Genomic DNA, 16,071 nt, shown 5'->3' on the forward strand with positions numbered 1-16,071 from the left:
AGGCGGGTCCCGTCCGGGCCAGGCGTCTCTTGGGCTATCTATCCTCGGTCCCACCCGGCCAGCGGGCCTCCTCCCACCTTGCCTGTGGAGAGTACTGTCCTCTGGAGAGTCCCGGACGAGGAAGGAAGCGTGTGTCTAGGCCCCGACTCCTCGGTTACATCTTCCCTTGCCAATGGATGAGACAGCTCGGGCAGGGCCCTGCAGCCACAAAGTCTGTCTGTCTGTCTGTCTGTCTGTCTTCACTGGATGGAGCGAGCACCCGTGCTCTAGCAAGGAGGGACGGCCGCACAGCCAAGCCAGAGCGTACAAAACCAGAGGCACAAACATGCGCACACTCGTGCACACATCCACACCCAGACACGGAGCCCGAGCCTCGCCACACACACATAAACGGGCAAGGATGTCCAGGGCAGGTTGGAACACGGGGCTCTTTGGCGCTCAGCTCCGTGGACGTTGGGGGTAGAGGCGGGTCACGGGGCCAGAATTCTCTTCCTGCCACCTGGCCACCCGGCCACCCGGCCACGCACCCATCCAAAGCTGCCTCCATCAAGGAAGAGCCAAGGGTCTGAGCGGGCGCGACGAAGGTCGCGCGGCTGGACCGGACTGTGTGCCGGGGGTCTGATGGCCTCTCAAACCCCAGCACGGACCCCTCCGCTCTGGGGGACCTGCTTCCGCGACAGACAGAGAATTCCCGAGAATTCCCGCACCGCCGGCGCCTCAGTGGGACAGCGCCTGACCTGTGACTTCCTCTTGCCCTGGGACCACTAGGTTCCAGGTCGGGCCCATCTTGGACCCGGGTGCTCTGCTCGGCCACCGCACTACTGACTGACTCCTCTACTGGCCTGCGCCCAGGCCTTGGCCCCTCGGGTCGGGCTCGGGAAGCAACCAACTGTGGCTCTCTGGCATCCCATCCCACCGGCGACACGCGCAGCCACACCCACGGACACGTCGCAGCCCCCTAGGGCACCGCTTCACGTGGACTCACACTCATGCACGCACACACGTAGACCTCCACACACACGCTCGCCCACACGGAAACACACTCGGCATGTGTGCCCCCGCACACGCACGCACGCACGCAAGCACGCACGCGCACACACACAGACACCCACGCACGAGCCAGGGTGCCTGCAGGCACAGAGGCCCGCGTGCGTGTGCGCCCGCAGGAACACACACACACACACACACACACACACACACACATACACGTGCGTGAGATACCCCCCCCAACACACAAAACATTCAATGATGCAGGAATGAGGCTACACAGGCACACAGGATGACAATGCGGCCGACCTGAACACACACACACACACACACACACACACACACACACACACACGGGCCTACTCACCTATGCACGCACCCAAAGTTAACACACTCAGGGAGGCAGGAAGGCAGGCAGGCAGGCCCGTAGGCACGCCCCTGGGCACCACCACCCTATCCCGTGGGGGCTCCTAGTGGGGGAGGTGGGCGTGGTGGAGGGCTCGGGTGGGAGCCTGGTTCCTCTGGGACTGCTTCCAAGCGGTGGGCTGTGTGGAGGTGGTGGGCGGATCTGTCCCCCCACCCCATCCCCGTGCCGGGACCCGGAGTGTCCTCCTCCCAGACCCCCGCCTGTGGAGCCAGGCAGGCAGCCAGGTGCGATGGAGCCCCGGTTGTTGGAGGGCAAGGCTAGCCTGGGCTGCCTGTCAGGCGAGACCTGCCTCTCTCATGTGAATCTTAGCTTCTTCTGGGGTCCTGGGATCCCCACTCGGGTGTTTCCCCCGGTGGGTTGGCAGCGTGCCTGAGGGCTGCGATGGCCGGGCGAATTGGCAGCCTTGCGGGCGAAGGGGAGGGGGAGGGGGAGGCGGAGGGGTCCCGGGGCCCGCCCCATGGGGGCCCGCGGCCGCAAAGGGCCTGCCTTTCAAAGGCCAAAAGGGGCAAAGGCAAAAAAAGCCTACAGCACCCGGTATTCCCAGGCGGTCTCCCATCCAAGTACTAACCAGGCCCGACCCTGCTTAGCTTCCGAGATCAGACGAGATCGGGCGCGTTCAGGGTGGTATGGCCGTAGACGACGGCGCCCGGTCCGCGGAGCCTCAAGAGCCTCACCTCCGCCGCTGCCCTCAGCAGCTCACCCACCCACCCGCCGCCCCGGAGCCCGGCTCGCGCCCCACCCTGAACGCGACGGCACGCCAGCGAGGCCCTCCTCAGCCCTCTGCCCGCGTCCGTGGCCCGTGGTCCGTGGCCCGCAGCGGGGGCCCAGGGCCGGCAGTGGCCAGCGTTTCCCCGGGACCTTCTCCTCTCCCGGTCCTGCTTCATCGGCCGGCGGCACTCTCCCACCGGGCACACCCGGCGGGTCCCTGGCACCTTGGCTCGCCCGCAAGCCTGCTCCTCCCTCTCCCTGGGCCTCGGGCCGGTCCGGTGTGCACGCGCCCGCACCTCCCGCTCCCCCGCTCGGCTTTCCACGGCTGCGGGCGCTGAAGCCTCAGGACCTTCTTCCTTCCAGGGCAGGGGCTGCCTTGGCTCCGCGACTCGCCCCACCCGTTGCCAGGTAGCCAGCCCCTGGTCTTTGGGGCAGGCAGGTTGGAGCCCTCCTCTGACCTGCAGGCCATTTCTGTGCCTTTGGGGGTCCTGGTGGGGAGGTGGAGGTGGGGGGGTGGGGAGTGGGGGTGAGGGTGGCAGGAGGGGTTCGTGGCCCTGCCCGGGCTGCGCTCTGCCACTTTCTTTCCTGGCTTCCCGGGGAGGGGAGGTGCCCAGGGAGGCGCAGGCAAGGCGGCCGGATCCTTCGGGTGGGTCATCCACCCGTCCAGACAGGGTGCTCACCCTCCTGACGGTGCTGCCCCGAGGTGGTGCCTGGACGGATGGGGTGCTCGCACCGACTGTCATCTCTCACCTTGGGGAACTGTCGGCTTCTCCTCCTCCTCCTCCTCCCCCGTTGCTCCTTCCTACTCCTCTTCCTCCTCTCCCCAGGAGACACAGACAGACACAGACAGACAGACACACACACAAACACACACACACACACACACACGCATGCACAAACACACACGCACACACACACACATGCACGCCCATTCACACACCCTTCCCTACCTCCTGGATGGACCTTGGTTCCCTCTCTGGAACTTGGAATGCCAGCTCGTGGGCTCCAGGTTCTGCCCCCACCCCCGCCCCACCCCCACGGAGAACCCGTCCATCCATTCCTCCGTGGCAGAAGCCTCCCTCCCCGGGAAGCGGCGGGGGCGGCGGGGGCGGCGGCGGCGGCGGCGGCGGCGGCGGGGGCCGCGGCGGCGATGATGAGCCGCCCCGCTCAGCCCGCCCGGGAGAAGGGAGAATGTCTCGCTGGAAGGCGCGCAAGATGATCCTGCGCCCATGGGTTTCAGCGAACTTGGAACTTGGGTCTTGGCGCTCTGCGCGTGCACGGTGGGGGCAGAGGCGGGTCCCGTCCGGGCCAGGCGTCTCTTGGGCTATCTATCCTCGGTCCCACCCGGCCAGCGGGCCTCCTCCCACCTTGCCTGTGGAGAGGACTGTCCTCTGGAGAGTCCCGGACGAGGAAGGAAGCGTGTGTCTAGGCCCCAACTCCTCGGTTACATCTTCCCTTGCCAATGGATGAGACAGCTCGGGCAGGGCCCTGCAGCCACAAAGTCTGTCTGTCTGTCTGTCTGTCTGTCTGTCTTCACTGGATGGAGCGAGCACCCGTGCTCTAGCAAGGAGGGACGGCCGCACAGCCAAGCCAGAGCGTACAAAACCAGAGGCACAAACATGCGCACACTCGTGCACACATCCACACCCAGACACGGAGCCCGAGCCTCGCCACACACACATAAACGGGCAAGGATGTCCAGGGCAGGTTGGAACACGGGGCTCTTTGTCGCTCAGCTCCGTGGACGTTGGGGGTAGAGGCGGGTCACGGGGCCAGAATTCTCTTCCTGCCACCTGGCCACCCGGCCACCCGGCCACGCACCCATCCAAAGCTGCCTCCATCAAGGAAGAGCCAAGGGTCTGAGCGGGCGCGACGAAGGTCGCGCGGCTGGACCGGACTGTGTGCCGGGGGTCTGATGGCCTCTCAAACCCCAGCACGGACCCCTCCGCTCTGGGGGACCTGCTTCCGCGACAGACAGAGAATTCCCGAGAATTCCCGCACCGCCGGCGCCTCAGTGGGACAGCGCCTGACCTGTGACTTCCTCTTGCCCTGGGACCACTAGGTTCCAGGTCGGGCCCATCTTGGACCCGGGTGCTCTGCTCGGCCACCGCACTACTGACTGACTCCTCTACTGGCCTGCGCCCAGGCCTTGGCCCCTCGGGTCGGGCTCGGGAAGCAACCAACTGTGGCTCTCTGGCATCCCATCCCACCGGCGACACGCGCAGCCACACCCACGGACACGTCGCAGCCCCCTAGGGCACCGCTTCACGTGGACTCACACTCATGCACGCACACACGTAGACCTCCACACACACGCTCGCCCACACGGAAACACACTCGGCATGTGTGCCCCCGCACACGCACGCACGCACGCAAGCACGCACGCGCACACACACAGACACCCACGCACGAGCCAGGGTGCCTGCAGGCACAGAGGCCCGCGTGCGTGTGCGCCCGCAGGAACACACACACACACACACACACACACACACACATACACGTGCGTGAGATACCCCCCCCCCAACACACAAAACATTCAATGATGCAGGAATGAGGCTACACAGGCACACAGGATGACAATGCGGCCGACCTGAACACACACACACACACACACACACACACACACACACACACACACACACGGGCCTACTCACCTATGCACGCACCCAAAGTTAACACACTCAGGGAGGCAGGAAGGCAGGCAGGCAGGCCCGTAGGCACGCCCCTGGGCACCACCACCCTATCCCGTGGGGGCTCCTAGTGGGGGAGGTGGGCGTGGTGGAGGGCTCGGGTGGGAGCCTGGTTCCTCTGGGACTGCTTCCAAGCGGTGGGCTGTGTGGAGGTGGTGGGCGGATCTGTCCCCCCACCCCATCCCCGTGCCGGGACCCGGAGTGTCCTCCTCCCAGACCCCCGCCTGTGGAGCCAGGCAGGCAGCCAGGTGCGATGGAGCCCCGGTTGTTGGAGGGCAAGGCTAGCCTGGGCTGCCTGTCAGGCGAGACCTGCCTCTCTCATGTGAATCTTAGCTTCTTCTGGGGTCCTGGGATCCCCACTCGGGTGTTTCCCCCGGTGGGTTGGCAGCGTGCCTGAGGGCTGCGATGGCCGGGCGAATTGGCAGCCTTGCGGGCGAAGGGGAGGGGGAGGGGGAGGCGGAGGGGTCCCGGGGCCCGCCCCATGGGGGCCCGCGGCCGCAAAGGGCCTGCCTTTCAAAGGCCAAAAGGGGCAAAGGCAAAAAAAGCCTACAGCACCCGGTATTCCCAGGCGGTCTCCCATCCAAGTACTAACCAGGCCCGACCCTGCTTAGCTTCCGAGATCAGACGAGATCGGGCGCGTTCAGGGTGGTATGGCCGTAGACGACGGCGCCCGGTCCGCGGAGCCTCAAGAGCCTCACCTCCGCCGCTGCCCTCAGCAGCTCACCCACCCACCCGCCGCCCCGGAGCCCGGCTCGCGCCCCACCCTGAACGCGACGGCACGCCAGCGAGGCCCTCCTCAGCCCTCTGCCCGCCTCCGTGGCCCGTGGTCCGTGGCCCGCAGCGGGGGCCCAGGGCCGGCAGTGGCCAGCGTTTCCCCGGGACCTTCTCCTCTCCCGGTCCTGCTTCATCGGCCGGCGGCACTCTCCCACCGGGCACACCCGGCGGGTCCCTGGCACCTTGGCTCGCCCGCAAGCCTGCTCCTCCCTCTCCCTGGGCCTCGGGCCGGTCCGGTGTGCACGCGCCCGCACCTCCCGCTCCCCCGCTCGGCTTTCCACGGCTGCGGGCGCTGAAGCCTCAGGACCTTCTTCCTTCCAGGGCAGGGGCTGCCTTGGCTCCGCGACTCGCCCCACCCGTTGCCAGGTAGCCAGCCCCTGGTCTTTGGGGCAGGCAGGTTGGAGCCCTCCTCTGACCTGCAGGCCATTTCTGTGCCTTTGGGGGTCCGGGTGGGGAGGTGGAGGTGGGGGGGTGGGGAGTGGGGGTGAGGGTGGCAGGAGGGGTTCGTGGCCCTGCCCGGGCTGCGCTCTGCCACTTTCTTTCCTGGCTTCCCGGGGAGGGGAGGTGCCCAGGGAGGCGCAGGCAAGGCGGCCGGATCCTTCGGGTGGGTCATCCACCCGTCCAGACAGGGTGCTCACCCTCCTGACGGTGCTGCCCCGAGGTGGTGCCTGGACGGATGGGGTGCTCGCACCGACTGTCATCTCTCACCTTGGGGAACTGTCGGCTTCTCCTTCTCCTCCTCCTCCCCCGTTGCTCCTTCCTACTCCTCTTCCTCCTCTCCCCAGGAGACACAGACAGACACAGACAGACACACACACACACAAACACACACACACACACACACGCATGCACAAACACACACGCGCACACACACACACATGCACGCCCATTCACACACCCTTCCCTACCTCCTGGATGGACCTTGGTTCCCTCTCTGGAACTTGGAATGCCAGCTCGTGGGCTCCAGGTTCTGCCCCCACCCCCGCCCCACCCCCACGGAGAACCCGTCCATCCATTCCTCCGTGGCAGAAGCCTCCCTCCCCGGGAAGCGGCGGGGGCGGCGGGGGCGGCGGCGGCGGCGGCGGCGGGGGCCGCGGCGGCGATGATGAGCCGCCCCGCTCAGCCCGCCCGCCCGGGAGAAGGGAGAATGTCTCGCTGGAAGGCGAGCAAGATGATCCTGCGCCCATGGGTCCCAGCGAACTTGGAACTTGGGTCTTGGCGCTCTGCGCGTGCACGGTGGGGGCAGAGGCGGGTCCCGTCCGGGCCAGGCGTCTCTTGGGCTATCTATCCTCGGTCCCACCCGGCCAGCGGGCCTCCTCCCACCTTGCCTGTGGAGAGGACTGTCCTCTGGAGAGTCCCGGACGAGGAAGGAAGCGTGTGTCTAGGCCCCAACTCCTCGGTTACATCTTCCCTTGCCAATGGATGAGACAGCTCGGGCAGGGCCCTGCAGCCACAAAGTCTGTCTGTCTGTCTGTCTGTCTTCACTGGATGGAGCGAGCACCCGTGCTCTAGCAAGGAGGGACGGCCGCACAGCCAAGCCAGAGCGTACAAAACCAGAGGCACAAACATGCGCACACTCGTGCACACATCCACACCCAGACACGGAGCCCGAGCCTCGCCACACACACATAAACGGGCAAGGATGTCCAGGGCAGGTTGGAACACGGGGCTCTTTGTCGCTCAGCTCCGTGGACGTTGGGGGTAGAGGCGGGTCACGGGGCCAGAATTCTCTTCCTGCCACCCGGCCACCCGGCCACCCGGCCACGCACCCATCCAAAGCTGCCTCCATCAAGGAAGAGCCAAGGGTCTGAGCGGGCGCGACGAAGGTCGCGCGGCTGGACCGGACTGTGTGCCGGGGGTCTGATGGCCTCTCAAACCCCAGCACGGACCCCTCCGCTCTGGGGGACCTGCTTCCGCGACAGACAGAGAATTCCCGAGAATTCCCGCACCGCCGGCGCCTCAGTGGGACAGCGCCTGACCTGTGACTTCCTCTTGCCCTGGGACCACTAGGTTCCAGGTCGGGCCCATCTTGGACCCGGGTGCTCTGCTCGGCCACCGCACTACTGACTGACTCCTCTACTGGCCTGCGCCCAGGCCTTGGCCCCTCGGGTCGGGCTCGGGAAGCAACCAACTGTGGCTCTCTGGCATCCCATCCCACCGGTGACACGCGCAGCCACACCCACGGACACGTCGCAGCCCCCTAGGGCACCGCTTCACGTGGACTCACACTCATGCACGCACACACGTAGACCTCCACACACACGCTCGCCCACACGGAAACACACTCGGCATGTGTGCCCCCGCACACGCACGCACGCACGCAAGCACGCACGCGCACACACACAGACACCCACGCACGAGCCAGGGTGCCTGCAGGCACAGAGGCCCGCGTGCGTGTGCGCCCGCAGGAACACACACACACACACACACACACATACACGTGCGTGAGATACCCCCCCCCAACACACAAAACATTCAATGATGCAGGAATGAGGCTACACAGGCACACAGGATGACAATGCGGCCGACCTGAACACACACACACACACACACACACACACACACACACACACACACACACGGGCCTACTCACCTATGCACGCACCCAAAGTTAACACACTCAGGGAGGCAGGAAGGCAGGCAGGCAGGCCCGTAGGCACGCCCCTGGGCACCACCACCCTATCCCGTGGGGGCTCCTAGTGGGGGAGGTGGGCGTGGTGGAGGGCTCGGGTGGGAGCCTGGTTCCTCTGGGACTGCTTCCAAGCGGTGGGCTGTGTGGAGGTGGTGGGCGGATCTGTCCCCCCACCCCATCCCCGTGCCGGGACCCGGAGTGTCCTCCTCCCAGACCCCCGCCTGTGGAGCCAGGCAGGCAGCCAGGTGCGATGGAGCCCCGGTTGTTGGAGGGCAAGGCTAGCCTGGGCTGCCTGTCAGGCGAGACCTGCCTCTCTCATGTGAATCTTAGCTTCTTCTGGGGTCCTGGGATCCCCACTCGGGTGTTTCCCCCGGTGGGTTGGCAGCGTGCCTGAGGGCTGCGATGGCCGGGCGAATTGGCAGCCTTGCGGGCGAAGGGGAGGGGGAGGGGGAGGCGGAGGGGTCCCGGGGCCCGCCCCATGGGGGCCCGCGGCCGCAAAGGGCCTGCCTTTCAAAGGCCAAAAGGGGCAAAGGCAAAAAAAGCCTACAGCACCCGGTATTCCCAGGCGGTCTCCCATCCAAGTACTAACCAGGCCCGACCCTGCTTAGCTTCCGAGATCAGACGAGATCGGGCGCGTTCAGGGTGGTATGGCCGTAGACGACGGCGCCCGGTCCGCGGAGCCTCAAGAGCCTCACCTCCGCCGCTGCCCTCAGCAGCTCACCCACCCACCCGCCGCCCCGGAGCCCGGCTCGCGCCCCACCCTGAACGCGACGGCACGCCAGCGAGGCCCTCCTCAGCCCTCTGCCCGCGTCCGTGGCCCGTGGTCCGTGGCCCGCAGCGGGGGCCCAGGGCCGGCAGTGGCCAGCGTTTCCCCGGGACCTTCTCCTCTCCCGGTCCTGCTTCATCGGCCGGCGGCACTCTCCCACCGGGCACACCCGGCGGGCCCCTGGCACCTTGGCTCGCCCGCAAGCCTGCTCCTCCCTCTCCCTGGGCCTCGGGCCGGTCCGGTGTGCACGCGCCCGCACCTCCCGCTCCCCCGCTCGGCTTTCCACGGCTGCGGGCGCTGAAGCCTCAGGACCTTCTTCCTTCCAGGGCAGGGGCTGCCTTGGCTCCGCGACTCGCCCCACCCGTTGCCAGGTAGCCAGCCCCTGGTCTTTGGGGCAGGCAGGTTGGAGCCCTCCTCTGACCTGCAGGCCATTTCTGTGCCTTTGGGGGTCCTGGTGGGGAGGTGGAGGTGGGGGGGGTGGGGAGTGGGGGTGAGGGTGGCAGGAGGGGTTCGTGGCCCTGCCCGGGCTGCGCTCTGCCACTTTCTTTCCTGGCTTCCCGGGGAGGGGAGGTGCCCAGGGAGGCGCAGGCAAGGCGGCCGGATCCTTCGGGTGGGTCATCCACCCGTCCAGACAGGGTGCTCACCCTCCTGACGGTGCTGCCCCGAGGTGGTGCCTGGACGGATGGGGTGCTCGCACCGACTGTCATCTCTCACCTTGGGGAACTGTCGGCTTCTCCTCCTCCTCCTCCTCCCCCGTTGCTCCTTCCTACTCCTCTTCCTCCTCTCCCCAGGAGACACAGACAGACACAGACAGACAGACACACACACAAACACACACACACACACACACACACGCATGCACAAACACACACGCGCACACACACACACATGCACGCCCATTCACACACCCTTCCCTACCTCCTGGATGGACCTTGGTTCCCTCTCTGGAACTTGGAATGCCAGCTCGTGGGCTCCAGGTTCTGCTCCCACCCCCGCCCCACCCCCACGGAGAACCCGTCCATCCATTCCTCCGTGGCAGAAGCCTCCCTCCCCGGGAAGCGGCGGGGGCGGCGGGGGCGGCGGCGGCGGCGGCGGCGGCGGCGGCGGGGGCCGCGGCGGCGATGATGAGCCGCCCCGCTCAGCCCGCCCGGGAGAAGGGAGAATGTCTCGCTGGAAGGCGCGCAAGATGATCCTGCGCCCATGGGTTTCAGCGAACTTGGAACTTGGGTCTTGGCGCTCTGCGCGTGCACGGTGGGGGCAGAGGCGGGTCCCGTCCGGGCCAGGCGTCTCTTGGGCTATCTATCCTCGGTCCCACCCGGCCAGCGGGCCTCCTCCCACCTTGCCTGTGGAGAGGACTGTCCTCTGGAGAGTCCCGGACGAGGAAGGAAGCGTGTGTCTAGGCCCCAACTCCTCGGTTACATCTTCCCTTGCCAATGGATGAGACAGCTCGGGCAGGGCCCTGCAGCCACAAAGTCTGTCTGTCTGTCTGTCTGTCTGTCTGTCTTCACTGGATGGAGCGAGCACCCGTGCTCTAGCAAGGAGGGACGGCCGCACAGCCAAGCCAGAGCGTACAAAACCAGAGGCACAAACATGCGCACACTCGTGCACACATCCACACCCAGACACGGAGCCCGAGCCTCGCCACACACACATAAACGGGCAAGGATGTCCAGGGCAGGTTGGAACACGGGGCTCTTTGTCGCTCAGCTCCGTGGACGTTGGGGGTAGAGGCGGGTCACGGGGCCAGAATTCTCTTCCTGCCACCTGGCCACCCGGCCACCCGGCCACGCACCCATCCAAAGCTGCCTCCATCAAGGAAGAGCCAAGGGTCTGAGCGGGCGCGACGAAGGTCGCGCGGCTGGACCGGACTGTGTGCCGGGGGTCTGATGGCCTCTCAAACCCCAGCACGGACCCCTCCGCTCTGGGGGACCTGCTTCCGCGATAGACAGAGAATTCCCGAGAATTCCCGCACCGCCGGCGCCTCAGTGGGACAGCGCCTGACCTGTGACTTCCTCTTGCCCTGGGACCACTAGGTTCCAGGTCGGGCCCATCTTGGACCCGGGTGCTCTGCTCGGCCACCGCACTACTGACTGACTCCTCTACTGGCCTGCGCCCAGGCCTTGGCCCCTCGGGTCGGGCTCGGGAAGCAACCAACTGTGGCTCTCTGGCATCCCATCCCACCGGCGACACGCGCAGCCACACCCACGGACACGTCGCAGCCCCCTAGGGCACCGCTTCACGTGGACTCACACTCATGCACGCACACACGTAGACCTCCACACACACGCTCGCCCACACGGAAACACACTCGGCATGTGTGCCCCCGCACACGCACGCACGCACGCAAGCACGCACGCGCACACACACAGACACCCACGCACGAGCCAGGGTGCCTGCAGGCACAGAGGCCCGCGTGCGTGTGCGCCCGCAGGAACACACACACACACACACACACACACACACACATACACGTGCGTGAGATACCCCCCCCAACACACAAAACATTCAATGATGCAGGAATGAGGCTACACAGGCACACAGGATGACAATGCGGCCGACCTGAACACACACACACACACACACACACACACACACACACACACACGGGCCTACTCACCTATGCACGCACCCAAAGTTAACACACTCAGGGAGGCAGGAAGGCAGGCAGGCAGGCCCGTAGGCACGCCCCTGGGCACCACCACCCTATCCCGTGGGGGCTCCTAGTGGGGGAGGTGGGCGTGGTGGAGGGCTCGGGTGGGAGCCTGGTTCCTCTGGGACTGCTTCCAAGCGGTGGGCTGTGTGGAGGTGGTGGGCGGATCTGTCCCCCCACCCCATCCCCGTGCCGGGACCCGGAGTGTCCTCCTCCCAGACCCCCGCCTGTGGAGCCAGGCAGGCAGCCAGGTGCGATGGAGCCCCGGTTGTTGGAGGGCAAGGCTAGCCTGGGCTGCCTGTCAGGCGAGACCTGCCTCTCTCATGTGAATCTTAGCTTCTTCTGGGGTCCTGGGATCCCCACTCGGGTGTTTCCCCCGGTGGGTTGGCAGCGTGCCTGAGGGCTGCGATGGCCGGGCGAATTGGCAGCCTTGCGGGCGAAGGGGAGGGGGAGGGGGAGGCGGAGGGGTCCCGGGGCCCGCCCCATGGGGGCCCGCGGCCGCAAAGGGCCTGCCTTTCAAAGGCCAAAAGGGGCAAAGGCAAAAAAAGCCTACAGCACCCGGTATTCCCAGGCGGTCTCCCATCCAAGTACTAACCAGGCCCGACCCTGCTTAGCTTCCGAGATCAGACGAGATCGGGCGCGTTCAGGGTGGTATGGCCGTAGACGACGGCGCCCGGTCCGCGGAGCCTCAAGAGCCTCACCTCCGCCGCTGCCCTCAGCAGCTCACCCACCCACCCGCCGCCCCGGAGCCCGGCTCGCGCCCCACCCTGAACGCGACGGCACGCCAGCGAGGCCCTCCTCAGCCCTCTGCCCGCGTCCGTGGCCCGTGGTCCGTGGCCCGCAGCGGGGGCCCAGGGCCGGCAGTGGCCAGCGTTTCCCCGGGACCTTCTCCTCTCCCGGTCCTGCTTCATCGGCCGGCGGCACTCTCCCACCGGGCACACCCGGCGGGCCCCTGGCACCTTGGCTCGCCCGCAAGCCTGCTCCTCCCTCTCCCTGGGCCTCGGGCGGGTCCGGTGTGCACGCGCCCGCACCTCCCGCTCCCCCGCTCGGCTTTCCACGGCTGCGGGCGCTGAAGCCTCAGGACCTTCTTCCTTCCAGGGCAGGGGCTGCCTTGGCTCCGCGACTCGCCCCACCCGTTGCCAGGTAGCCAGCCCCTGGTCTTTGGGGCAGGCAGGTTGGAGCCCTCCTCTGACCTGCAGGCCATTTCTGTGCCTTTGGGGGTCCTGGTGGGGAGGTGGAGGTGGGGGGGTGGGGAGTGGGGGTGAGGGTGGCAGGAGGGGTTCGTGGCCCTGCCCGGGCTGCGCTCTGCCACTTTCTTTCCTGGCTTCCCGGGGAGGGGAGGTGCCCAGGGAGGCGCAGGCAAGGCGGCCGGATCCTTCGGGTGGGTCATCCACCCGTCCAGACAGGGTGCTCACCCTCCTGACGGTGCTGCCCCGAGGTGGTGCCTGGACGGATGGGGTGCTCGCACCGACTGTCATCTCTCACCTTGGGGAACTGTCGGCTTCTCCTCCTCCTCCTCCTCCCCCGTTGCTCCTTCCTACTCCTCTTCCTCCTCTCCCCAGGAGACACAGACAGACACAGACAGACAGACACACACACAAACACACACACACACACACACACACACGCATGCACAAACACACACGCGCACACACACACACATGCACGCCCATTCACACACCCTTCCCTACCTCCTGGATGGACCTTGGTTCCCTCTCTGGAACTTGGAATGCCAGCTCGTGGGCTCCAGGTTCTGCCCCCACCCCCGCCCCACCCCCACGGAGAACCCGTCCATCCATTCCTCCGTGGCAGAAGCCTCCCTCCCCGGGAAGCGGCGGGGGCGGCGGGGGCGGCGGCGGCGGCGGCGGCGGCGGCGGCGGGGGCCGCGGCGGCGATGATGAGCCGCCCCGCTCAGCCCGCCCGGGAGAAGGGAGAATGTCTCGCTGGAAGGCGCGCAAGATGATCCTGCGCCCATGGGTTTCAGCGAACTTGGAACTTGGGTCTTGGCGCTCTGCGCGTGCACGGTGGGGGCAGAGGCGGGTCCCGTCCGGGCCAGGCGTCTCTTGGGCTATCTATCCTCGGTCCCACCCGGCCAGCGGGCCTCCTCCCACCTTGCCTGTGGAGAGGACTGTCCTCTGGAGAGTCCCGGACGAGGAAGGAAGCGTGTGTCTAGGCCCCAACTCCTCGGTTACATCTTCCCTTGCCAATGGATGAGACAGCTCGGGCAGGGCCCTGCAGCCACAAAGTCTGTCTGTCTGTCTGTCTGTCTGTCTGTCTTCACTGGATGGAGCGAGCACCCGTGCTCTAGCAAGGAGGGACGGCCGCACAGCCAAGCCAGAGCGTACAAAACCAGAGGCACAAACATGCGCACACTCGTGCACACATCCACACCCAGACACGGAGCCCGAGCCTCGCCACACACACATAAACGGGCAAGGATGTCCAGGGCAGGTTGGAACACGGGGCTCTTTGTCGCTCAGCTCCGTGGACGTTGGGGGTAGAGGCGGGTCACGGGGCCAGAATTCTCTTCCTGCCACCTGGCCACCCGGCCACCCGGCCACGCACCCATCCAAAGCTGCCTCCATCAAGGAAGAGCCAAGGGTCTGAGCGGGCGCGACGAAGGTCGCGCGGCTGGACCGGACTGTGTGCCGGGGGTCTGATGGCCTCTCAAACCCCAGCACGGACCCCTCCGCTCTGGGGGACCTGCTTCCGCGACAGACAGAGAATTCCCGAGAATTCCCGCACCGCCGGCGCCTCAGTGGGACAGCGCCTGACCTGTGACTTCCTCTTGCCCTGGGACCACTAGGTTCCAGGTCGGGCCCATCTTGGACCCGGGTGCTCTGCTCGGCCACCGCACTACTGACTGACTCCTCTACTGGCCTGCGCCCAGGCCTTGGCCCCTCGGGTCGGGCTCGGGAAGCAACCAACTGTGGCTCTCTGGCATCCCATCCCACCGGCGACACGCGCAGCCACACCCACGGACACGTCGCAGCCCCCTAGGGCACCGCTTCACGTGGACTCACACTCATGCACGCACACACGTAGACCTCCACACACACGCTCGCCCACACGGAAACACACTCGGCATGTGTGCCCCCGCACACGCACGCACGCACGCAAGCACGCACGCGCACACACACAGACACCCACGCACGAGCCAGGGTGCCTGCAGGCACAGAGGCCCGCGTGCGTGTGCGCCCGCAGGAACACACACACACACACACACACACACACACACACATACACGTGCGTGAGATACCCCCCCCAACACACAAAACATTCAATGATGCAGGAATGAGGCTACACAGGCACACAGGATGACAATGCGGCCGACCTGAACACACACACACACACACACACACACACACACACACACACACACGGGCCTACTCACCTATGCACGCACCCAAAGTTAACACACTCAGGGAGGCAGGAAGGCAGGCAGGCAGGCCCGTAGGCACGCCCCTGGGCACCACCACCCTATCCCGTGGGGGCTCCTAGTGGGGGAGGTGGGCGTGGTGGAGGGCTCGGGTGGGAGCCTGGTTCCTCTGGGACTGCTTCCAAGCGGTGGGCTGTGTGGAGGTGGTGGGCGGATCTGTCCCCCCACCCCATCCCCGTGCCGGGACCCGGAGTGTCCTCCTCCCAGACCCCCGCCTGTGGAGCCAGGCAGGCAGCCAGGTGCGATGGAGCCCCGGTTGTTGGAGGGCAAGGCTAGCCTGGGCTGCCTGTCAGGCGAGACCTGCCTCTCTCATATGAATCTTAGCTTCTTCTGGGGTCCTGGGATCCCCACTCGGGTGTTTCCCCCGGTGGGTTGGCAGCGTGCCTGAGGGCTGCGATGGCCGGGCGAATTGGCAGCCTTGCGGGCGAAGGGGAGGGGGAGGGGGAGGCGGAGGGGTCCCGGGGCCCGCCCCATGGGGGCCCGCGGCCGCAAAGGGCCTGCCTTTCAAAGGCCAAAAGGGGCAAAGGCAAAAAAAGCCTACAGCACCCGGTATTCCCAGGCGGTCTCCCATCCAAGTACTAACCAGGCCCGACCCTGCTTAGCTTCCGAGATCAGACGAGATCGGGCGCGTTCAGGGTGGTATGGCCGTAGACGACGGCGCCCGGTCCGCGGAGCCTCAAGAGCCTCACCTCCGCCGCTGCCCTCAGCAGCTCACCCACCCACCCGCCGCCCCGGAGCCCGGCTCGCGCCCCACCCTGAACGCGACGGCACGCCAGCGAGGCCCTCCTCAGCCCTCTGCCCGCGTCCGTGGCCCGTGGTCCGTGGCCCGCAGCGGGGGCCCAGGGCCGGCAGTGGCCAGCGTTTCCCCGGGACCTTCTCCTCTCCCGGTCCTGCTTCATCGGCCGGCGGCACTCTCCCACCGGGCACACCCGGCGGGCCCCTGGCACCTTGGCTCGCCCGCAAGCCTGCTCCTCCCTCTCCCTGGGCCTCGGGCCGGT

At 66.7% G+C, this 16,071-nt stretch overlaps 5 non-coding genes across 5 annotated transcripts; all 5 read right to left on the bottom strand.

Moving 5' to 3' along the window:
- Nucleotides 1–1,933: 1,933 nt before the first annotated feature.
- LOC143273667 (5S ribosomal RNA) lies at nt 1,934–2,052 on the bottom strand. Its single transcript, XR_013051849.1, has one exon. It is a non-coding gene; the product is annotated as a 5S ribosomal RNA (ribosomal RNA).
- Nucleotides 2,053–5,355: 3,303 nt separating this feature from the next.
- On the bottom strand, nt 5,356–5,474 carry LOC143273668 (5S ribosomal RNA). The gene has a single exon (XR_013051850.1). It is a non-coding gene; the product is annotated as a 5S ribosomal RNA (ribosomal RNA).
- Nucleotides 5,475–8,758: 3,284 nt separating this feature from the next.
- Nucleotides 8,759–8,877, bottom strand: LOC143273669 (5S ribosomal RNA). The gene has a single exon (XR_013051853.1). It is a non-coding gene; the product is annotated as a 5S ribosomal RNA (ribosomal RNA).
- A 3,303-nt stretch (nt 8,878–12,180) lies between these two features.
- Nucleotides 12,181–12,299, bottom strand: LOC143273670 (5S ribosomal RNA). The gene has a single exon (XR_013051856.1). It is a non-coding gene; the product is annotated as a 5S ribosomal RNA (ribosomal RNA).
- A 3,308-nt stretch (nt 12,300–15,607) lies between these two features.
- LOC143273672 (5S ribosomal RNA) lies at nt 15,608–15,726 on the bottom strand. The gene has a single exon (XR_013051858.1). It is a non-coding gene; the product is annotated as a 5S ribosomal RNA (ribosomal RNA).
- Nucleotides 15,727–16,071: the final 345 nt, after the last annotated feature.

This window comes from Peromyscus maniculatus, chromosome 5 (assembly GCF_049852395.1).
Source record: "Peromyscus maniculatus bairdii isolate BWxNUB_F1_BW_parent chromosome 5, HU_Pman_BW_mat_3.1, whole genome shotgun sequence".
Taxonomy (NCBI): Eukaryota; Metazoa; Chordata; class Mammalia; order Rodentia; family Cricetidae; genus Peromyscus; species Peromyscus maniculatus.